At 42.0% G+C, this 24,992-nt stretch overlaps 1 protein-coding gene across 1 annotated transcript in view; it reads left to right on the forward strand.

Annotated features, from left to right (window-relative positions):
* Window positions 1–978: 978 nt before the first annotated feature.
* The window catches only part of tenm2b (teneurin transmembrane protein 2b), a 704,289-nt gene continuing 680,275 nt past the window's right edge, over window positions 979–24,992 (forward strand). The window contains exon 1 of the mRNA XM_060936361.1: window positions 979–1,065. The gene's annotated coding sequence lies outside the window, so the exon portion shown is untranslated. The remainder of the gene's footprint in view (window positions 1,066–24,992) is intronic.

Here is a 24,992-nt window from a genome sequence, read left to right on the forward strand (position 1 = left end):
CAAATTGTCACACTAGTGTGAAAGTTTTACATTTCCGACGCGTGACATCATGTTGTCTTGATAACCATACAATATCGTAAACCATATTCAACGCCCATTCTCCATTGGGTAGCGTGACGTAATACACGTCGGATAAGCGATATGCTAACAATATTGCATGCTATCAAACCAAATGAATGAAACCTGCTAGAAGAGAATAGAACACATGTTTTTATTCCATTGAAAAAGTGTCCTGTATGTACAGTATAATAATACTGCACATTTTTAGGGCTGTCAAATGTGTGTGATTAATGAGTTAATGCATGTATTAGGAATGTCAAAGGATCGTGTTTGGGGCCTTGGATGATAATGCATGAGATGATTCCAATCACCCCGAGGGCCCCAGAGTCCCTGTATATGAAATGCCCCCTGTGTGTACAGTATATCCTCCTATATTCATAAACATGATGAATAAACATGATGCATAGAATAATAGCAACAGAATGATATTTATTTTCCTTTGGACATTGTTGTGTTTTGAAATGAGACATGAGGAAGTTTCAGTGTAAGGAGTGTTAGTGAGGTGTGTTTTGATGCCTGTTTTTGGCTTTTTAGTGTGTGTGTGTGTGTGTGTGTGAGAGTGTGTGTCGCGCTGAACGGGTGCGTGCGCTGAGTAGTAATTACAGACAGCTCGCGCACTCGCCATGTACTTCCTGTTGTTTTAACCTTTCCACACCGCTACACACACACACACACACACACACACACACACACACACACACACACACACACACACACACACGCCTCTCCGAGGAGAAGAGATCCGGGCAGGAAGCTGGAATGCGGCGTTGTGTTTGTGTGATGTGTGTGATGTGTGTATGTGATGAGGAGCAGCTTTGAGTGACTCTGAGAGGTGAATCTGAGGTGCGCGCGAGCCATCAGCACACAGCGTGTCGGCGTGTGGAGAGAAAAAAGAGAGAGAGAAAGAAAAAGAGCACTGCGGCTCGCGCACGGTCTCAAAGTTCAGTCAGTGTGAGGAGGGAGAGAGAGATGACAGCGCGCGCCTGAGACACGGCATCTGAACAGGTAGGACATCTGGGGGAGAGAGAGAGAGAGAGAGAGAGAGAAATGTTGTTTAGGATGGAGGAGTGTTTGTAATAGAAAGCATCGCTGCATCGGACATGGTCTCACACACACACACACACACTGCATTGCGCGTGTGCGCACGAGAATCGCATCAGTGCTCGACTTTTCAACTCGTTTTACCCGATTGTTTGCGCATCATTTAGCCATTCACCCACACACCCACCCCTCAGTACCAGGGTTAGTGTGTGTGTGTGTGTGTGTGTGTGTGTGTGAGAGAGAGAGAGAGAGAGAGAGAGAGAGAGAGAGAAAATCACTGAGTAAATGTGTATTTATTTATAAAAACAAATTTAATATATACTTATATTTATATACTGCACTTATATACCAGTTTAAAAGTCCAGCACTGATTGATGATTCTTTCTCTCTTTCTCTCTCTCTCTCTCTCTCTCTCTCTCTCTCACACACACACACACACACACACACACACACACACACACACATAGAGAGAGACTCGTAGGCTGCAGTGTGTGTGTGTGCGCTCGACTTTTAATCGCCATCATTTTGTGCGTCAAATTTATTATTTGAGTTTCCTAAGTGATTCCCAGATTCTGACAGGCAGCACAGACAAATCACACCTTGTGAAGTGTGTGTGTGTGTGTGTGTGTGTGTGTGTGTGTGTGTGTGTGTGTGTGAGAGAGAGAGAGAGAGAGAGAGGAAATCACTGAGTAAATGTGTATTTATTTATAAAAACAAATTTAATATATACTTATATTTATATACTGCACTTATATACCAGTTTAAAAGTCCAGCACTGATTGATGATTCTTTCTCTCTTTCTCTCTCTCTCTCTCTCTCTCTCTCTCACACACACACACACACACACACACATAGAGAGAGACTCGTAGGCTGCAGTGTGTGTGTGTGCGCTCGACTTTTAATCGCCATCATTTTGTGCGTCAAATTTATTATTTGAGTTTCCTAAGTGATTCCCAGATTCTGACAGGCAGCACAGACAAATCACACCTTGTGAAGTGTGTGTGTGTGTGTGTGTGTGTGTGTGTGTGTGTGTGAGAGAGAGAGAGAGAGAGAGAGAGAGAGAATCATCATTGCTCAACTTTTAAACTCATAAACTGGTATAGAAGTACAGTATATATTAAACTTGTTTTTATAAATAAATACACATTTCCTCAATGATTTCCTCACACATGCGTACACACACACACACACACATACATTAACACGGATACTGAGGTGTGTGTGTGTGTGTGTGTGGAGGGCAGTCAAATCAGTGCTTTCTCATTTACTACCAATTTTAACTGATGACATGCACCAACTCAGACCCTGTTAAGTGTGTGTGTGTGTGTGTGTGTGTGGAGTGGAATCGTATCAATCTTCAACTTAGAAACTCCTTTCCCACAGGTCTGTGCATCTGAATGTGTTGTGTTTCTTCTCTCAGTTGATCACCGTAACCCCAGAGCTTACATTATTTATGAACCTCTTTAATATCATTTACATAACATCATTTACATATCGTTTACGCACCTCAAATCTATCTGCAGCTTCATTATTTCTGGTATGTGTGCAGCTATATACAGCTACAGAAGGGCCAATCGGACTTTATGAGTTTCATAGCAAATTTAACTATAATCACTGAAGCCATTGTGCAAGACACATATACATATACACACATATTATATATACACACACACTAGCAGGTTACCCGACATTGCCTGGGTTTTGCAAAATTCTGGGTTGCCCCCAGACTTCCATGTCAAATTTGTTGAAGATCCATCAAGAAATGGTGATGTTAACCCAAGACAAACAAAAATCCAAACATCCACCACCCAGGGGCCCACCGGGGACCCCCTGGGGCCCAAATATGGAATTTCTGAGTTCTGCCAAATTGTGGCTAACTCCTGTACCTACGTGCCAAGTTTAGTGAAGAGTTTGTGTTGATAAATGTAACGTGAAAGGCATTGAGGGAGGGGCTGGGTGGATGTTGTGCCCCCCAGGGACCTCCCTGGGGCCCATTCATGAATTTTGTTTATATCTGCAAAATTCTGGGTCATCCCCGGACCTACTTGCCAAGATTGGTGAAAATCCATCAAGAAATGGCAACGTTAGCTCAAGAAAAACAAACTTTGCCGCTTATTTTATATTAATTACGGTTATTCCATGAAATCGAGTCGTACATGAGCTGATAGCCGATGAGGCGCATAGCACCGACTTGGCTATAAGCCATGTACAACGAGATTGAGTGGAATAACTGTTTTATTCTATCCACATTCACTGGACTTTGAGAAACAGAGCATTTTTATTTTTTGCAAATTTGATAAATAAAAACTCTATACAAAACGTCCGATAAAATCATTTCCGCTTAGAATGTAAACAAACCGGCAAAATTACAGTAACAGTTTGTGAAAAATGCTACAATAATAATTCTTGAAAAATTACAAAAAGATACGTCCTTACCATCAAATACTTTTATTCCATATTTTGTTGCACTTTTTTTTTTTTTTTTGGGGGGGGGGTTGTTTTTGATTAGAGTTTTTATTTCGTCCTCGGTTGGTTCAGCAACACGCTCTGCCATTTTGTTTTTCTCTACTCACGGTATATGAGCTGATAGCCTAGTAGTAGAGTAGACAATCAGAGCGCACAATTGCTCATATCCAGTGAATGTGTATATATATATATATATATAAAATCTCCTTCTCACCCCCGGCAGGTGATATATATATATATATATATATATATATATATATATATATATATATATATATATATATATATATTTCCCATTCTTAAATATTATTAAACACTTTGCACTATATTAAGGCTTTTTACGAGCACCATGCAAACTGAGACACATGGATAAGTGCACGTGTAGTTGTGAAAACAGCCTGCTCATTTACACTGTGCACTTGAAGTCAGAGGAAAGTCGATCTTGGTGGCCGGACATCTCAGTAAAAGCTTTGCTAATGGCTTTACCCGGCCTGACTGACCTGGTCATCCATCATCTGCATTTAGTCATCCATCATGCCAGATGCCTCTTTCGGGAAACGGTAGCCTCTGCCAGTTGTCCTCTGCATCGTGCAGAAAGTCTGAAACGCTTTGCTGAGTCTTAACACGATGATGCTGTTACAGCTTCTCGCATTCATAAATATATATATTAGCGGTACATTTAGTGTGTTATCTCACAGCCCGATATACAGCTCCATCATTTCTGTCATTTTCTCGCAAAGGGATAAGTGTCAGAGGTTTTCGAATGTCAGAAAATGAACAGAGGATGCTGAGTCCTGCTTATCAGAGAGGCAGATTAGTGTCACTCGTTTAGCTTTTAGACATTGTAATCGCATCATAAACAAAAATACCAATCACTGATTGAATATCTTTACGTTTTCATTTCTTCATTAATCGATGCTTTTATCCAAACAGATTTATTATGTGGCAGAATCCAGTTTAAACATGCATTGAGCTGTTGAAGCAGCTCACACTTCACAAAGGCACATATATAGAAGAGCTGCAAGATTAAGGGCGTTTTCTCACGCGGCTCATATACTAAAGTCTTCACCCCGGATTGACTCTGGGCTCACTCCTTTGCTGGGAGGGCTCAGGATGAATTCCTCCCAAACTGCAGCTCAGTGGCACAACTCTGTACTTCCTTCTGTGCACAAAATCTTTACACTGTACACCCATTCACCATGATCCATGAGCCACCATGATATTGATTTAACTGATGTATAATTTAGTTCACTTGCGTTCCTTTACATTTGCAATCCAAATATATACAAAAGTGAATTTTATTTCTATGTTTGAATGCTTTGTTTATCTCGAAAACGTTCTATTTAATAATATACAGACCATCTGGTTCCCAAATGGGACAACTGAAAATCATTTGCTCGGGGATCATGAGTTCAAATCCCAACAACACTGCATCAGCCAGGAATCCGGGAGAGAACTGGCCGTGTTGTCTGGGTGGGAGGGACGGCATGCCCTGTCTTCCCTATCCTCTATCAATCACAGAGATACAAGCCAGCCACGGGCGTCTGCGAGCTCATACACGCGGAAAGAGGCGGATAGCATGAGCAGCGTTTCGAAATGATGCGAGGAGAACAGTGTGGGTGGGGGGACATCACGGCTTTCACTGCCATTCTGAAACATAAGAAAGAACGTAATATGACAAGTGGAAAAAATCAAAGGCCAGTTATTGAAAGTGAACCCAAGGCCATTGGTTTCAAGTGGACCAGAGATTGGTTTCATGGATCAAAACAGGGAACAGAGCAAGATATGTTGTAGAAGGAACTGAGAGAACCGCAAGTAAGCACAAGGGGCGAAGGCAGTTGTAGTTCATTAAGAAATTATACAATCTTCTGAAATGAATAAGGCTAACTTCTTTTATTCTATACACATTCACTGGATATGAGCAATCACACACTCTCATTGGCTACTCTACTACTAGGCTATCAGTTCATATACTGTCAGTAGAGAAAAACAAAATGGCGGCTTTGTTATCAAGTATTTGAAAGAAACAGAAATAGCTAAAATAATATAATTCCTCCCCAATATCTCCTGTTCCACAATCCAGCCCAGTTGGTGGCGGTAATGTGCCTTGAAGTTGGTTTGCCAATTGCCAAAAAACCTGAAAGAAGAAGAACATGGTGGAGTGTGTTGCTGAACCAACCGAAGATGAAATAAAAACTCTACTTGAAAACGAACCCCGCCAAAAATACAAAAAAAAGCAACAAAATATGGAATAAAAGTATTTGATGGTGGCAGCATGGTGGTGTAGTGGTTAGCGCTGTCGCCTCACAGCAAGAAGGTCCGGGTTCGAGCCCCGTGGCCGGCGAGGGCCTTTCTGTGCGGAGTTTGCATGTTCTCCCTGTGTCCGTGTGGGTTTCCTCCGGGTGCTCCGGTTTCCCCCACAGTTCAAAGACATGCAGGTTAGGTTAACTGGTGACTCTAAATTGACCGTGAGTGTGAATGGTTGTCTGTGTCTATGTGTCAGCCCTGTGATGACCTGGCGACTTGTCCAGGGTGTACCCCGCCTTCCGCCCGTAGTCAGCTGGGATAGGCTCCAGCTTGCCTGCGACCCTGTAGAACAGGATAAAGCGGCTAGAGATAATGAGATGAGATGAGTATTTGATGGTAAGAACTTATCTTTTTTAAATTATTTTTTCAAGAATTATTATTATAGCATTTTTCAAAAATTTCTCCTGTCATTTCACCGGTTTGTTTACATTCTAAGCAGAAACAATTTTGTCGGACGTTTTGTATAACGTTTTTATTTATCAAATTTCAAAAAAATAAAAAGATCTGTTTCTCAGTATCCAGTGAATGTGGATAGAATAAAACAGTTATTCTGCTCAATCTCGTTGTACATGACTTATAGCTGACTCGATGCTACGCGCCTCATCGACTATCAGCTCATGCATGACTCGATTTTGTGGAATAACTGTTAATTATCCACTTGTTCAGCCATGATGTAATGACCATATTTCCAGGGCCAAGCCTCATCTTCTGAACATGCCGCAGTGTCGTGTCCCTTGTCGTTTGAAGAGATCGGAGTCCAAAAAAACCCATGCAATTGCTACGGTATGAAGGAAAATGTTTCCTCGCTTTTAGTCCTGATAAAATGTAACATTTCCAAAAAGAACACTGAAAATAAAGAGCAAAGAAGTGAGTGGGTGGGACAAACAGTGGTGATCGGTGATTGGTCATGGGGCGGGACCAGGATTATTGCTGATTGGCCACAAGGGCAAGTCAAGTGTTCCACTGTGAGATGAATGAACCTGCTTTCTAAACGCATATAACAGCGGCTGTGACGTAAGCCGGACAGCCGTATTGAGTTCTCTACAGTCAGTACTGTGTGCTGAAGAAGTCGCTAGATTTGTCACGAGGCTTGTTTTAAATTAAATTCGCTAAAGGGGTCTAAAAAAAATTAAAAATAAATAAAAAATCGCCAAATCTAGCAACAAATTCTCCTTGGCAATACTGAAGGGGCGTTTGGCCCTGGAAATAGCTTCTGACATCAGACTTAACGAGCAGATAATAGTTATTTATTCATGTGAAATAATCAACAAAGAAGGAATTAATCAGTTTGAATGTGGCTTAGAAATGTGAACGACTGTAACAAATATCGCTTATAAGCCAAAGCCAGTTAAGTATTTGTTGATTAATGCACAGGAATATTCGACAATTAAAATGTCAATTTTTTTGCTCTAGTTCTAGTATTTATAGCACTCGTATTTATATTAATATAAAAGACGTTAGCCTTTGACAAGTCATAAGACTGTATTATTATTATTATTATTATTAGTAGTAGTAGTAGTAGTATTAGCAACAGTATTATTTTTTAAAGCTAGGGTAGGGAATTTTGGAGAAATCAACAAGATTAAGCTAGATTTTGAAAATCTCATCTCATCTCATTATCTCTAGCCGCTTTATCTTTCTACAAGGTCGCAGGCAAGCTGAAGCCTATCCCAGCTGACTACGGGCGAAAGGCAGGGTACACCCTGGACAAGTCGCCAGGTCATCACAGGGCTGACACATAGACACAGACAACCATTCACACTCACATTCACACCTACGGTCAATTTAGAGTCACCATTTAACCTAACCTGCATGTCTTTGGACTGTGGGGGAAACCAGAGCACCCGGAGGAAACCCACGCGGACACGGGGAGAACATGCAAACTCCGCACAGAAAGGCCCTCGCCGACCACAGGGCTCGAACCTGGACCTTCTTGCTGTGGGGCGACAGCGCTAACCACTACACCACCATGCCGCCCAGATTTTGAAAATATGCAACTGAAAAAAACCCACCCTGTCCCTTCAGCCCTCCCTCCAAAGACAATCCTATAAAACACATGAACGCGCACTGCCTGACTACAGCTGGAGCGCAAGTCCATGAGAGACGGGGGTGGGGTGTAGAGAGTCATTGTCATATCCAACTACCTCATGTTTCATTCACATGTAAGAAAACACCTGACTTTATCATAATGAATATAAATAATGAACATGGCTATCGTTAGTACTCACAACTGTCGACTAGCTCACTCGCCTTAGCGATATGTCTGCCAGTGTATCAGTGTTTGCGTAGGTAGATAGGCAGGTAGGTCATTCTAACATAAATTGCTGACTCTAGCTTTATTTAACCAACTTAAATGTGGCCTAAATATTAGAACGATTGTTCCATCATTTACCAATTTTGTTTGCCCTTTTTTCCCCAATAATTTAATATAAAACAAAACTGTGAGGAACAATGTAATATTTAACATCATGTTTCTCTACTTTATAGCAATAATCGCTGTCGTCGTCATCAGGTTCCATCCTCAGGTTGAGGGTTGGATGCAATAGTTCTCCAGCCACTTCTGTCGTCCTGAGCCATTGCTTTGGTGTAACTGAGGCCTGTCCACCTACAGACGTTGGACGTCCATAAAATTCTTGGCCTTCCTCTTCGTTTTTTTCCATTAACGTTTTCCTCTAAAAGCGTGCGATGAAAAGTATTGTGGTGGATAATACCCGCATGCCCAAAATACCTGAGATTCTTAATTTGTATAATGGTCATGAGGCGTGCCTTGATGTTAATCCTCTCTAATACCTCCTTGTTGGTGATTTTTGCTGTCCAGGGTATTTGTAACATTCTCTAATATGCCCACATTTCAAATGCGGCCAGGCCTTTGCTCATTACAGGGGTGAGTGTCCAGACTTCAGACCCATATCTCAGAGTTGACCAAACATAACACTGGAGAATTCGCTTTCTTGTGGTCAATGATACACTAAGTAACTTTAAAAACGCACATTGATAAAACTTGCTGAATTCGTGCTGAGTTTATCTCAAGAAGAAAAGAAATATATCACAATGGAAAAATAACTTCGTTCCGCCCGAATAAGTTCCAAATCTGTGCTCAAATCAGAATTTAAGGGAGTTGTACTCAATAACGTACAATATGACTCAGGTAGTCAATGACATGGACAGGCTTTAATTTTCAAACAAATTTTGCATACACTGTACACACACAATCTTGCCTATAAATACCCGGGGGAAATGATGGGAAAATTGTCATTATTGAAGATGCCACGCCTAAGCCAAAATCAACGTGAACAGGCCATCGGGATGTTGCGTGCCGGAAGTACACAGACAGAGGTCGCCCGGCACTTCGGTGTTCATCATTCGACCATTTCCCGTTTGAGTCAGCGTTACAGACAGACAGGGAGCACCAGGGATCGTCCACGCCCTGGTCAGCCTCGAGTCACGACGCCAGTTCAGGATCAGCACATCAGGCTAGCTCACCTCCGTGACAGATTCCTGACACCCTCAGTCACTGCTGCTGAGACCCCTGGACGACACAGACCCAGAATCTCCAGCATGACGGCCCGAACATGGACCAACTGTCACTTTGAATTTTTTTAGTGTGAATTAATTCTTGAGTTTGACAATAAATGTCCTTTATCGATGTTTCAAGATGTGTGTGTGTGCATTACATACAATATCATAAATTTCAAATATATGCATGGATCTAAAGTGATATCGTGTTGAATTCCATTGTGCGTTTTTAAAGTTACTTAGTATATTTTGTGAGATGTTAATATCTTTTACATTTTAGAGAAGGACATTTTAGCAATAGCGATAATCAATCATTTAAATGATAAATAAGTAATTTGATGAAGGAATTCGTTCACAAGAAAGTTGGATTTAAACAGACCTCTAAATCACTGTACTCCAATAGACGTTACCTCATCATTCATCTTAACAAGATAAAAATACACTCACCGGCCACTTTAAAAGGAACTTGTTCTTGATTCTAAGATTCCTGTTCTTGGCTGCAGGAGTGGAACCAAACGTGGTCTTCTGTTTTCTGTTGCATGCTGAGATGCTTTTCTGCTCACCACGGTTGTAAAGAGTTGCGATGAGTTGATATATCCTTCCTGGCAAAAAAGCTCCAACCAGTCTAGCCATTTTCCTCTGACCTTTCTTATCAACAAGACGTTTGTTTCGATCTACATCGAGAACTGTCGCCCAGTCACTCAGTGTTTTTTGTTTTTTGCACCAGGCTGTTGTGTGTGCGTGTGTGAAAACCTAAGCAGATCAGCAGTTTACGAAATACTCAAACCAAATCAAACCATCTGGCTCAAACCAACACCCATGCCCCAGTGAAAGAAAGTCGCACTTTGTGATCACAGTTTTTCCCGTTCTGATGTTTGACCGATGTGAACGTTAACTGAAGCTCTTGATTTGTCTCATCTCATCTCATCTCATTATCTCTAGCCGCTTTATCCTTCTACAGGGTCGCAGGCGAGCTGGAGCCTATCCCAGCTGACTACGGGCGAAAGGCGGGGTACACCCTGGACAAGTCGCCAGGTCATCACAGGGCTGACACACAGACACAGACAACCATTCACACTCACATTCACACCTACGGTCAATTTAGAGTCACCAGTTAACCTAACCTGCATGTCTTTGGACTGTGGGGGAAACCGGAGCACCCGGAGGAAACCCACGTGGACACGGGGAGAACATGCAAACTCCACACAGAAAGGCCCTCGCCGGCCACGGGGCTCGAACCCGGACCTTCTTGCTGTGAGGCGACAGCGCTAACCACTACACCACCGTGCCGCCCGTATTTCAGCATTATATTAAAAAAAAAAACGATCAAACCCCTGCCATGAAATTTAATCATAAGCTATAATGTTGACTTTTTGAGTATATTTCACGGACCAAGCAGAAGCTTTCTTGTGCTTTCATTTGTAACATTCGTGCCTCATCGATGTGCTGCTGTTTGCGCATTTGCTACTTTTGTGTGTGTGTGTGTTAGGTTTTTGCTTTTTCTGTCGTTGCTGAAATCATGTATATTTGTGTCTGCGATATGCAATTTCTTCCATGGTGTTGCAGGCGTCCATGGAAAGAAGAGATAAGAGGGAAGAGAGGTAGGTGGCGTGAAGGAACGTTGGGTACTGAGGACAAGATGACTGACAGGAAACCTTAAACACAAACAAGCATTTGGGACCAGAAGGCAGCTTTGCACACAGGTTTCCTCAGCTCTGTTATACACTTGTGCTGAAGCCATGGCTTAAACTTTTTTTTATTTTTATCATGTTGTCCAAATTTTTCCCTATTACTTGTACGAGTAGGTATTTATTTTACCAACTCTTACACCTTTAACAGTGATGGACCTGAAAACAGTGCAATTAAAGCTAGACGGCCTTTCGATTTCATAAAATCGGTGAAATTTAGTTCCTTCTGAAATGTGGTCGTTGTGATAGATGTTTATTTCTGTAATATCTCACAAAATATCAGGCCGTTCTGTGGCTGGGAAGTTATTTAATTTGATGGGATTAAAGCAAATAATGTGCATGAAATCGCTCGCTTCGCGCAGTCAAGCAGACAGAGGAAGTCCGTGTGTGTGCGTGCATGCGCAGGTTTCCCTTTGAGCGTGCACTGACAGTTCCATCATTCTGTCGCTAATCGAACAGCTGATCACACCGAGGTGCTCGCTGACCGCCGATATTTATTAGTTTGGTATTTTCTGCGTTTCCTTTCCTTCGTATATAACATAACGTCTTTTCTTCTCACTTTCTTTCCGTTACTGTAGTCGGTCTTTTACGTTTCATTCGCACACTCACGTCCTCCATTTTTCTCTCCTGTTTCATATTTGTATCCCACAATGCTTTGCGCAAACAGGGAAAGCCCACCACGTCATGCATGACATAGTATCTTGAATTGGGTCATGGTGAAGCAGGAAAAAATAGCGGAGAATTTAGGGCCACATGGCCTTAAATTCATTAATTGTTCTATTTTAAAAAAACTAATAAAATTGGAAGTCTGTGATTCGAATTTAGTAGCTTTCGGTCCACTAAACAAAAATAATTGGGTGTCAGGGAAAATTCTTTTTATGACCTGAACTTGAAAAATCTGAAAGGCAGTCTACCTTTAATAAAAGCTTTCGTAGTATATATACAATCGGATATTGTTTTAAATATCTTGATCTTGAGAAAGCCGTGTTATCACTTCAACTTTTTCACATTAAATATCCGTGGTCATAATCCGTGTTCAACTTTTGAGCCAGTGAGCTTTTCCTCTCCACTGCGCTGTGTGTCATCAGCACAAACCATATGCAAGCTGTCATCACAGGCTCACCTGGGAAGCTCCCATTACCACCCTATTAACACGACAGCTTACAGCAAATTACCACGCGCTCAGGCGACATGTGCACAGACTTCTGCAGAGGAACAAGAATGGGACGGTATGGTAAGCGCGTAGTCCTCACATCACAGATACGGACAGCTATTCCCTAAGCTCTGCACATTAAAGGATTAACTGATATAGACTTTGGGCAATGGCCTTAATGCAGCTGCTGCATACAAAGTAGTAGATTGGGCTACGGTGATAGAATAGTGTAGTATCTGTTTATAACAAGATGTTTGTTGTTATAGTGTTTGGTTACGTGTGTATATTCAGACCTGTTCTCAGAACAGCAAAGACAGATAAAATACAGATTTAAAAAAAAAAAAAAACTGTAATATTCTCAGTAGCCAAGGTAAATTAATAAAGTAAGTGTTCGATGATGAATCAGGTATAAATCATTACTTGGTGAAACACTTGCTGCTTGACAGCCGGTCGCTGGCAGCTCATTTGGCATTTTTTAGAATAACCCTAATAGGCAATTAAGGGGAAATTATACAGTAATGATTGAACACGCATGGACCCAACTGCACCATTTGCAGAGTTCAACAGTAAAGTACCTCATACAAATGCAGGAAGCAAATCCCTAGTTTTATCCACACAGACACACACACTGTAAATTGTAACACGTTGACTTTATTTAGTTGGCTTTACTTTCTGAAGTTTTCCAAATTTATCTTCTGAATAAAACAAGAATAAAACTCATTTCTACAGTAAACCTGAGTGACATTTGCTAAAGATAGGAAGTACCTGAGCAATTCTTCAGCAGAGAAGCCAAAATTATGACATTATTAAGACTGCCTTAACTTGTCAGCTCGGTGATATTGCTAAAGTATAGAATCCAAGGCAAAATGTACTGAAAACCATATTTAAAAATCATCACCTCAGTTATAGCAACGTCGCTTCAGAGAAATCTTGGTTTGAATTTTAAAGGTAGTCCGCCTTTCAGATTTTTCAAGTTCAGGTCATAAAAAGAATTTTCCCCGACACCCAGTTATTTTTGTTTAGTGGACCGAAAGCTACTGAATTCGAATCACAGACTTCCAATTTTATGTTTGTTTGTTTTTTTAAATAGAGCAATTGATGAATTTAAGGCCATGTGGTCCTAAATTCTTCGCTATTTTTTCCTGCTTCACCATGACCCAATTCAAGATACTATGTCATGCATGACGTGGTGGGCTTTCCCCGTTCGCCCAAGGCATTGTGGGATACAAATTTGAAACAGGTGAGGAAAATGGAGGACGTGAGTGTGTGCGAATGAAACGTGAAAGACACGTTTCAGCGAGAATAAAAGACATTATGTTATATACGAAGGAAAGGAAACGCAGGAAATATCAAACTAATAAATATCGGCAGGGCGGCATGGTGGTGTAGTGGTTAGCGCTGTCGCCTCACAGCAAGAAGGTCCTGGGTTTGAGCCCCGGGGCCGGCGAGGGCCTTTCTGTGTGGACTTTGCATGTTCTCCCCGTGTCCGCGTGGGTTTCCTCCGGGTGCTCCGGTTTCCCCCACAGTCCAAAGACATGCAGGTTAGGTTAACTGGTGACTCTAAATTGAGCGTAGGTGTGAATGTGAGTGTGAATGGTTGTCTGTGTCTATGTGTCGCCCTGTGATGACCTGGCGACTTGTCCAGGGTGTACCCCGCCTTTCGCCCGTAGTCAGCTGGGATAGGCGCCAGCTTGCCTGCGACCCTGTAGAAGGATAAAGCGGCTAGAGATAATGAGATGAGATGAGATAAATATCGGCAGTCAGCGAGCACCTTGGTGTGATCAGCTGTTTGTTTAGCGACAGAATGATGGAACTGTCAGTGCACACTCAAAGGGAAACCTGTGCATGCGCACACACACGGACTTCCTCTGTCTGCTTGACTGCACGAAGTGAGCGATTTCATGCACATTATTTGCTTTAATCCCCTCAAATTAAATAACTTCCCAGCCACAGAACGGCCCGATATTTTGTGAGATATTACAGAAATAAACATCTTTATTTTGTTAGCGGTCCAGTTTTCATCAAATCCTGCTCTCTGATTGGCTGGCGAGCGGGTCCGTATCCTACGGTACGGACCCCAGTTACAGACCCCGGTTACGGACCTCTGGTGACTCGCTCATTCACAACAACAACAAACATAGTAACAATTTTTGTCAACATTTATCTTTTTTATAAGATTTATTTAAAAGATTTTCATCAAAAATCTTATAAATTTTTGCCAGTATTTTTCAGCATAATAGCATTAATTTTACATCATATATTGCGATAACGACAGTCTTCACAGCGAAAGCGAGTTTTACTACCCTGAGGAAGAAGAAATAAAAGAAAACATTTCAGGAGAAAGCTAAAAACCTGTAACTTGCTAACGCCGAGGAAAAACATGGCTGAATCCTGAATGACTACTATTTGTATAAATAGGGGACTACATAGGCGGCAAAATGTAGTTTTTTTCCTGCCATGGAAGTGCACTTGTATACCGAGGAGGAAGCAATTTGCATTACAGCCGTGAATGAGGATTCAAAATGGCGGCTCGCCTCGGCTCGGTTTTCCCTTTCGGGCGCTCTTGTTTTCTGTTAGAATTTGGGAAAGAAAAAGATAAATATATTATTTACCAGCTTAAGGTCGGTCCATATGGTGAAATACCGTGACCTCGGCCTTGAATACTGACCTCGGCCCAGAGGGCCTCGCTTAGTACTTTCAAGACTTCGGTCACGATATTTCATGATACGGACCTCCCAGCTGGTAAATAACATACATATCACAACGACCGCATTACAGAGGGAACTAAATTTCACCGATTTTATGAAATCGAAAGGCCGTCTAGCTTTAAGAAATGAAAGTTCAGTTTTTTCTGACGTAATTCCGTTCCTGACTTTTCTTTCCCGATAAAAGATTTTGCGTTCAGAGTTAAACATAGCTGATTTTTCTATGCTTTTTAGGGCCAAGAGATACCTCATACAGTGTGAATTTTTTTTTATTTAATACCAGTATCTTGAGTGCTGCCACTAAAAAAGTTACCACATTTTGCTGTGAATGTAATTCCGTTACCGAAGAACTACCCACTGTAAATCGTAAGGTTGGTTACTATGATATTGAGTAACATTTTGCAACATCAATCTTTTTCCATTCTTCAACAATGACCTCTTTTAGTGACTGGATGCTGGATGGAGAGCGATGCTCAACTTGTCTCTTCAGAATTCCCCATAGGTGTTCGATTGGGTTCAGATCAGGAGACATACTTGGCCACTGAATCACTTTCACCCTGTTCTTCTTCAGAAATCCAACAGTGGCCTTAGATGTGAGTTTAGGATCATTGTCATGTTGAAAAAGTGCACGACGACCAAGGGCATGGAGTGATGGTAGCATCTTCTCTTTCAGTATAGAGCAATACATCTGTGAATTCATGATGCCATCAATGAAATGCAGCTCCCCGACACCAGCAGCACTCATGCAGCCCCACATAAGGACACTGCCACCACCATGTTTCACTGTAGGCACCAGGCATTTTTCTTTGTATTCCTCACCTTTGCGATGCCATACAGTTTTGAAGCCATCAGTTCCAAAAACATTTATCTTGGTCTCATCAGTCCAGAGTATAGAGTCCCAGTAGTCTTCATCTTTGTCAGCGTGGGCCCTGGCAAACTCTAGGTGGGCTTTTTTGTGCCTGGGCTTTAGGAGAGGCTTCTTTCGTGGACGGCATCCATGCATGCCATTCCTCTGCAGTGTACGCTGTATTGTGTCACGGGAAATAGTCACCCCAGTTTGACTTTCTACTTCTTTAGATAACTGCAGTGAACTTGCATGCCAATTTTCTTCAACCCTTCTCATCAGAAGACGCTCCTGTCGAGGTGTTAACTTCCGTGGACGACCTGGACGTCTCTGTGAGATGGTTGCAGTTCCATCTTTCTTAAATTTCTGTACCACTTTTGCTACAGTATTCTGACTGATAAGTAAAGCTTTGCTGATCATCTTGTACCCTTCACCTTTGTGGTGTAAAGAAATAATTTTTTTTCTCAGGCCTTGTGTCATTTCTCTTCCATGTGGTGCTATTGCTGACAGCATGAAATGGGAAGGGGTTTTCTTTAAGTAACACCCTTTTATAGTCAACTGTCTGTTGGACACCTGTGTAATGACTAATTAGACTCATCTGTGATTGTGTTCTTGTTAAATTAGACATTTGTAGTCGACAATTTAGCTTTGCTCCAGAGACTTTCAGTGGGGTGTACTCATTTTTGCACCACCCTAATTTGAGTAAAACTGAAAAAAATGTGTAATCTAAGTTTATATTATTAACCTTACTTTCACGTTATGAGTTAAACAGATGTTATATTAAACTTTGTCTTGTCAACATTTTGGAAATTGTTTGTGTTCATTGAGATATTGTTGAAAATGTTACTTTTCAAAGGGGGTGGACTCATTTACGCTGAGCACTGTAGCTATCCAAGTACAATACATAACATAAATTTGAAGCAAAAAAAAAAAAAACGGTGGCACGGTGGTGTAGTGGTTAGCGCTGTCGCCTCACAGCAAGAAGGTCTGGGTTCGAGCCCCATGGCCGGCGAGGGCCTTTCTGTGTGGAGTTTGCATGTTCTCCCCGTGTCCGCGTGGGTTTCCTCCGGGTGCTCCGGTTTCCCCCACAGTCCAAAGACATGCAGGTTAGGTTAACTGGTGACTCTAAATTGACCGTAGGTGTGAGTGTGAGCGTGAATGGTTGTCTGTGTCTATGGTGGGGTTTACATTAGACCGTATCAGCGGATCATCAGATTAACGTTTTTAAAACGATTAGCGTGCACACAGCAACGCCAATACACGATTCGCGTGCACACAGCAACACCAATACACGATTCGCGTGCACACAGCAACGCCAATACACGGATACGCTCGGCTCCGCAGGCATCCTGCGCTCCAAATCACTCCGCCCTGAACAGCAAGTGCCCTCTGGAGGGTGCGCACTCCGGCCCTGCGCAGCTCACAGAGCGCGCGAGTGGAGTGCACGAGCAGAGTGATTTGGGACTGAGCCGCTGTGTGTGTGATCTCAGTGCATGTCAGGTATGCGCGTCACTTCCCACTTGCAAGTGGAAGGATGGCAAGCCTAAAGACAATCATAACTACACAATGGGCAGTATTTGCAGTATTTTCATACTTTTATACTCTTTAATGAAAGGTGATACAAGGCGGAAGTCCGCGCCGTTTTTCAGCAGTCGCGTCACATGACCAACGCCAGCGAATCAGGAAGGTGGATGTCACAGTGACGTTGTCCAATGACGACGCCAGCTAGAGCTCGGCACAGCGTATCCACGTATTCTCAATGTTTACACAGCACCGGACCAGACACGATCCGGATTGAATACGTGGACCCTGGCGGATTCCCGTTTCCCGGCGTTTCCAGGCGTTTTAATGTAAACGGACAGTGCATCCACGAAGAAAACGAGACACATACGGTCTAATGTAAATTTGGCCTATGTGTCAGCCCTGTGATGACCTGGCGACTTGTCCAGGGTGTACCCCGCCTTTCGCCCGTAGTCAGCTGGGATAGGCTCCAGCTTGCCTGCGACCCTGTAGAACAGGATAAAGCGGCTAGAGATAATGAGATGAGATGAAAAAAAAAAACCTCTGAAACTTTAGTCTGTTGATCAGATATTTTTTTATAAAAATATGTTCCTGATGTACAACCGATGTTACATTACATTAATGGCATTTAGCAGATGCTTTTATCCAGAGCGATGTACAACACACCCGGAGCAGCCTGCGAAGCAGCCGGGGGTTAGGTGCGTTGCTCAAGGGCACTTCAGCCATTCCTGCTGGTCCAGGGAATCAAACCAGCGACCGTTTGATTGAAGCTGCTTCTCTAATCATTAGGCCATGGCTTCCCATAATGTTTAACGTTCCTTTACTATCACCCTAGTCTTTTAGTCAGCATACACAGCTAGTTTCAGGAGTTTAAAGAGTGCTGTTGCTGTTAGCTGATTGGTAGTTTCACACTTCCTGAGAAGCCTCATTAAGTATCCTATTTAATAGATGGCCTCATCTTCACAGGCAAGGAGCTTTGCCTTTGAGGAACAAAGCCTAAATTAATAAAAGTGCACAATCAATTATCCAGCCCTTGTAGCCTACAGGTTCAAAACGACTACAGAAAAGGACATTGATTTTCTCCTTTTTAAGATGAATAATTGAAAGCTTGAATATTTCATAACAAGAATCTTTTATCATTTTTATTTTTTTTCTATTTTCTTTTGAAAACATTTTTTGCTTTATTTTACTTATAAGCACCACTTAAGCGTAGTTTTTCCAGTTTGCTCAGCTTACTTATCATGTGTGCGTTAATATGTAAATGTGTATTAATTCATGACCTAAACATATCACATCTATTTTGGGAATTTTACTTTGAAAGAAACCGGGTTGGTTGAGAAGCGATCAGTCATAGCTACATGAACATACGTCTGACCTCTGCATCCATCTCTCATCTCATCTCATCTCATTATCTCTAGCCGCTTTATCCTTCTACAGGGTCGCAGGCAAGCTGGAGCCTATCCCAGCTGACTACGGGCGAAAGGCGGGGTACACCCTGGACAAGTCGCCAGGTCATCACAGGGCTGACACATAGACACAGACAACCATTCACACTCACATTCACACCTACGGTCAATTTAGAGTCACCAGTTAACCTAACCTGCATGTCTTTGGACTGTGGGGGAAACCGGAGCACCCGGAGGAAACCCACACGGACACGGGGAGAACATGCAAACTCCACACAGAAAGGCCCTCACCGGCCCCGGGGCTCGAACCCAGGACCTTCTTGCTGTGAGGCGACAGCGCTAACCACTACACCACCGTGCCGCCCCCTCTGCATCCAAAGTTTTATAAATGAACTTGCACACAAAAGTGGAAGGAGCTTCAGGAACTGCATGCTCCAGTGCTCGGGGCTTGCACAACTCCTGCTCTCACATGCGACAGTTTTCTGCTCTGCGCTCATGGATACAGTGGTGCTTGAAAGTTTGTGAACCCTTTATAATTTTTTATATTTCTGCATAAATATGACCTAAAACATCATCAGATTTTCACACAAGTCCTAAAAGTAGATAAAGAGAACCCAGTTAAACAAATGAGACAAAAATATTATACTTTCTCATTTGTTTAACTGGGTTCTCTTTATCTACTTTTAGGACTTGTGTGAAAATCTGATGATGTTTTAGGTCATATTTATGCAGAAATATAGAAAATTCTGAAGGGTTCACAAACTTTCAAGCACCACTGTACATTTGTGCTCAATTCACACCACTGTGTGTTTATTTTAATGACCATGCTCAATGATATTCAAATAGAATTTATGATTTCTGAACATAGTGATGTCAAGGTCTATTAAACAACAACAGCAACAGTTTTGGCCAAAGATGAAAAAACAATTTTGGCCTCAACAATCATCCAACGCAAAATCTAATGGGTTTTTCAGGCTGCTTTACAAATCCATCCATCCATTATCTGTAGCCGCGTATCCTGTACAGGGTCGCGGGTGAGCTGGAGTCTATCCCAGCTGACTATAGGCGAGAGGCGGGTACACCCTGGACAAGTCGCCAGATCATTGCAGGGCTGACATTTAGACTACGTTTACATTAGACCGTATCTGTCTCGTTTTCTTCGCGGATGCACTGTCCGTTTACATTAAACCGCCTGGAAACGCCGGGAAACGGGAATCCGCCAGGGTCCACGTATTCAATCCAGATCGTGTCAGCTCCGGTGCTGTGTAAACATTCAGAATACGCGGATACGCTGTGCTGAGCTCTAGCTGGCGTCTCATTGGACAACGTCACTGTGACATCCACCTTCCTGATTCGCTGGCATTGGTCATGTGACGCGACTGCTGAAAAACGGCGCGGACTTCCGCCTTGTATCACCTTTCATTAAAGAGTATAAAAGTATGAAAACACTGCAAATACTGATGCAAATACTGCCCATTGTGTAGTTATGATTGTCTTTAGGCTTGCCATCCTTCCACTTGCAAGTAGTAAGTGATATGCGCTGGGATCACACACACAGCGGCTCAGTCCCGAATCGTGGCTTGTGCACTTCACTCGCGCGCTGTGTGAGCTGCGCAGGGCCGGAGTGCGCACCCTTCAGAGGGCACTCGCTGTTCAGGGCGGAGTGATTTGGAGAGCAGGATGCCTGCGGAGCCGAGCGTATCCGTGTATTGGTGTTGCTGTGTGCACGCAAATCGTGTATTGGTGTTGCTGTGTGCACACTAATCGTTTTAAAAACGTTAATCTGATGATCCGCTGATACGGTCTAATGTAAACATGGGTATAGAGGCAAACAACCATTCACACCTACGGTCAATTTAGAGCCACCAGTTAGCCTAACCTGCATGTCTTTGGACTGTGGGGGAAACCAGAGCACCCAGAGGAAACCTACGGTATACAGACACAGGGAGAACATGCAAACTCCACATAGAAAGGCCCTCATTGGTTGCTGGGCTCGAACCCAGAACCTTTTTGCTGTGAGGCAACAGTGCTAACCACTAGACCACCATGCCACCCTGCCTTACAAATCTTAAACATATTTTGCCATCGCTTCCAATTTACAAACTAATTCAGAATCATATCCCTGACATGATTGTTTTTATTTGTTAATTAAAGTAAATCTTTTAGCTCTCTTTGCATACGTTCATGTACTCCTACGTGTATAAAATCAGTTATTCCTTGTTGAAACTTCTAAACAAACTGCTGCTCATTTTTTAAAGGTATAGTCAACTATTTTGGCAGATGCTTCCTGGAGCTTGTTTTGAAATTCAAAATGAAGGCAAATACAGTAACTCACTTCAGTGTTTTCTCCAAAGCCATGCCCCTAAACCACACACTCCATGCTTAGGCTGGAAAGTCTGAATGTTCATGTAATGCTATGGAAAGCCTTCTGAATTGACAGGCAACTAGACATGCCCCTTTGTCCTGATTGGTTGGATGGAATACTGATGCATCTTAAATAACATTCAATAAATTAAACCCACTGACGATGTTTTTTTGTTACACTATATGACCAAATGTTTGTTCACACCTGACCATCACACCCATAATCTTTGGTTTGCTCTTATAAGAACCTCCACTCTTCTGGGAAGGCTTTCCCTTTGATTTTAGTATGTAGGTACAGGATTTCTGCATTCAGCCACTCCAGACAAAGCAAACCATGGCTTCATGGAGCGCTTTGTGCACAGGGGCATTGTCGTGCTGGAACAGGTTTGGACCTCTTAGTTCCAGTGAAGGGCAATTGTAGCGCTACAGTATACAAAATCATATTAGACAATTGTGTGCTTCCAGTTTTGCATCAATACTTTGAAGAACGCCAACGTATAGGTATAATGGTCAGGTGTCTTATTAATAATAGAGATTACATGCACTGGAGGTACCGTAGTTCAGTCTCCAAAGCTTCTCTGACTCAGTTGTATTACTGCAGAACAGCTTGAATGTGTATTGCTCATAGCGCTGATCTTTGAAGATGCTTTCGTTTTGGATAACACTTTAACATTTAATACCTCGATTGGCCAGCTGAGCTTCATACCCATTGGCAAGACTTCGTTCTACTGCCCAGATTGTGCTCCACTTCTCAGCTGAAACAAGGTTCTATTTTATTCTATTTTTTTTATATTTCACTTCAGTAAGGGAACAGAATCTACGTACATGAGGAAGAAACCTTGAATCCGTTTCCTCTCAAGGATTGCTTGCTAAACAGAATGCCAATATGGAGGTTAGGGTGAGTTATTCAATCTCTGAGAGAAAACCTCTCCTATCCTATCTTAAACGGCATATGATGATGGACAGGGATACCTACTTTCATTTCCATCATTGGTAATTCTGGTGAAAATGGATATTTTTTGAACTGCTAAGGAATTAATGAACTTGATTCATGATCAGCATATATTTTAATGTTGCATAGCAACTATTACACAGATTAAAGCAGGAGTCATTGATTCTGGAGAAAGATTGTTGATATTCGAATTCACCAGCTAGACAAACACACACCTCCCTTCAGTGCTCCTTCAGAAGCTCCAGCCCCAAATTCATGGATGCACATTGCCAAGGCAATGACACTAATAACTGGACTCGCTGGCCATAAGAGAAATATGGCAGAATCCAGTGAATGTCTCTCTCATAGCTGAGGAAAAACAAACGTAATAATAAAAACTGTCATCAAATGAACAACATGCAAGCATACAAACATGGAATTCAAACCACAAGGAAGTAAAAACTAGTGAGAATGAGTTGTTTAGATTGGTTTTACAAAACTATAGTGATCAAAGAAAGGATTTAAAAAAAAGCATTTAACAAAAAAGCATTTAAGAAAAAGACCAGTACACAGTCCAAGTATGAAAAAGTGATTAACAACTAGAAACTAGCACCGAGTTCTTGTACCAGTCCATGTCGATGTAAACACACAATCAACCACTGCAAAGATAAACACAGAGGAATGTGTTTCTGTCAGCAAGAAAAGAGATGAGCCCATCTAGCTGAATAAATTCCTGTTGAGTAGTCTGCTGGAGTCAGATGTAGTCCAGTTTATTGTCCAGGGAGCAGCCTTTGGAAAGTAGGTTGGACAGGAAAGCTGGTTAGCTAGGTTTTTTCCCTTTTTTTTCTGCTTCCTCACACACCCACCGCTTACAACCCCGATTCCAAAAAAGTTGGGACAAAGTACAAATTGTAAATAAAAACAGAATGCAATAATTTACAAATCTCAAAAACTGATATTGTATTCACAATAGAACAGAGACAACATATCAAATGTCGAAAGTGAGACATTTTGAAATTTCATGCCAAATATTGGCTCATTTGAAATTTCATGACAGCAACACATCTCAAAAATGTTGGGACAGGGGCAATAAGAGGCTGGAAAAGTTAAAGGTACAAAAAAGGAACAGCTGGAGGACCAAATTGCAACTCATTAGGTCAATTGGCAATAAGTCATTAACATGACTGGGTATAAAAAGAGCATCTTGGAGTGGCAGTGGCTCTCAGAAGTAAAGATGGGAAGAGGATCACCAATCCCCCTAATTCTGTGCCGACAAATAGTGGAGCAATATCAGAAAGGAGTTCGACAGTGTAAAATTGCAAAGAGTTTGAACATATCATCATCTACAGTGCATAATATCATCAAAAGATTCAGAGAATCTGGAAGAATCTCTGTGCGTAAGGGTCAAGGCCGGAAAACCATACTGGGTGCCCGTGATCTTCGGGCCCTTAGATGGCACTGCATCACATACAGGCATGCTTCTGTATTGGAAATCACAAAATGGGCTCAGGAATATTTCCAGAGAACATTATCTGTGAACACAATTCACCGTGCCATCCGCCGTTGCCAGCTAAAACTCTATAGTTCAAAGAAGAAGCCGTATCTAAACATGATCCAGAAGCGCAGACGTCTTCTCTGGGCCAAGGCTCATTTAAAATGGACTGTGGCAAAGTGGAAAACTGTTCTGTGGTCAGACGAATCAAAATTTGAAGTTCTTTATGGAAATCAGGGATGCCGTGTCATTTGGACTAAAGAGGAGAAGGACGACCCAAGTTGTTATCAGCGCTCAGTTCAGAAGCCTGCATCTCTGATGGTATGGGGTTGCATTAGTGCGTGTGGCATGGGCAGCTTACACATCTGGAAAGACACCATCGATGCTGAAAGGTATATCCAGGTTCTAGAGCAACGTATGCTCCCATCCAGACGACGTCTCTTTCAGGGAAGACCTTGCATTTTCCAACATGACAATGCCAAACCACATACTGCATCAATTACAGCATCATGGCTGCATAGAAGAAGGGTCCGGGTACTGAACTGGCCAGCCTGCAGTCCAGATCTTTCACCCATAGAAAACATTTGGTGCATCATAAAACGGAAGATACGACAAAAAAGACCCAAGACAGCTGAGCAACTAGAATCCTACATTAGACAAGAATGGGTTAACATTCCTATCCCTAAACTTGAGCAACTTGTCTCCTCAGTCCCCAGACGTTTACAGACTGTTGTAAAGAGAAAAGGGGATGTCTCACAGTGGTAAACATGGCCTTGTCCCAACTTTTTTGAGATGTGTTGTTGTCATGAAATTTAAAATCACCTAATTTTTCTCTTTAAATGATACATTTTCTCAGTTTAAACATTTGATATGTCATCTATTTTCTATTCTGAATAAAATATGGAATTTTGAAACTTCCACATCATTGCATTCCATTTTTATTTACAATTTGTACTTTATCCCAACTTTTTTGTTATCGGGGTTGTACTGTGCTTCCTCTCCAGGCTAATGTTCCACTTTTCTTTTTACTTCTTTGATGTTTTTTGGTGGTTGACAAATAACAAAAATGGTGCATTACCACCACCAACTGGTATGGACTGTAGATCATGTCGCTCTCGCTCCCACCACCCCTTTCCCCCCATCCCCTACCCCCTGTTGATGATTGGCAGGAATAGTGTTAGGTGACTCGAGCCAAGCCACTTTGTTTGTTCCCCATTTTAAGACTCAGGGGCTGTGTTTGAACACCAGATTTTTTTTTTCAGCGCACACACAGAATGGACAGATATTTGCTGAATTTTACAAAAAGTGTATTGGGTTAGAATTGATGACTGCACCTTTAAGGTCAGAAAGCCATAAACGCATCCCATGTGTCATTTATCAAGTTAGATACAAATACATGTATTCGTAAATTGTTCCTGGAGACATTTTACACAAAGAAATGAGGCATTCATGAAATTGTTAGTTTGATAAAATGTTCATATCATATTAAAAAAAAAAA

Source organism: Neoarius graeffei, chromosome 12, assembly GCF_027579695.1.
Source record: "Neoarius graeffei isolate fNeoGra1 chromosome 12, fNeoGra1.pri, whole genome shotgun sequence".
NCBI classification, from domain to species: Eukaryota; Metazoa; Chordata; class Actinopteri; order Siluriformes; family Ariidae; genus Neoarius; species Neoarius graeffei.